The following is a 687-nucleotide window of genomic DNA, read 5'->3' on the forward strand; positions in this document are numbered from 1 at the left end:
TTGGACTCGGGAAGGGGAACATCACACACTGGGTTTTTTGTATTTTTAGTAGAGACGGGGTTTCACCGTGTTAGCCAGGATGGTCTCGAGCTCCTGACCCCGTGATCTGCCCGCCTCGGCCTCCCAAAGTGCTGGGATTACAGGCTTGAGCCACCGCGCCCGGCCTAGTTTTCTTATTTTTAAACAGATATTTTGAAGTATAATGTGACATTCAGCCTCAAAAACGTCTTGCTAAGTTAAAGAATCCAGATCCAAAAGACTACATATTGTATGATTCTGTTTGTACGGCATTTCTAGAAAAGGTAAGTTTATAGAGACGGCAAGCAGATCAATGTTTGCCTGCAGCTGGGGATGGGAATGTGGAATTATCACAAATGGACACAAGAGAGCATTTTGTGGTGATTCAAATGATCTAAAGCTGGGTTATGATGATGATTTCACATCTAAAAATCATTGAATTGTACATTTACAAGGGGTGAAGTTTATGGCATGTAAAGTATCATCATTTTAACAATATTGATTTTTCCAGTTCATGAGTATGGGAATAATTTTTCATTTATTTGGATCATCTCTGATTTCCTTCAGCAGTGTTTTGTAGTTCTTCTTATAGAGATCTTTCACCTCCTTGGTTAGTTGTATTGCCAGGTATTTTATTTTCTTTGTGGCCACTTAAAATGGCTTTTGTTC

This window comes from Colobus angolensis, unplaced genomic scaffold (genome assembly GCF_000951035.1).
Source record: "Colobus angolensis palliatus isolate OR3802 unplaced genomic scaffold, Cang.pa_1.0 Scaffold434, whole genome shotgun sequence".
In the NCBI taxonomy this organism is placed as follows: domain Eukaryota; kingdom Metazoa; phylum Chordata; class Mammalia; order Primates; family Cercopithecidae; genus Colobus; species Colobus angolensis.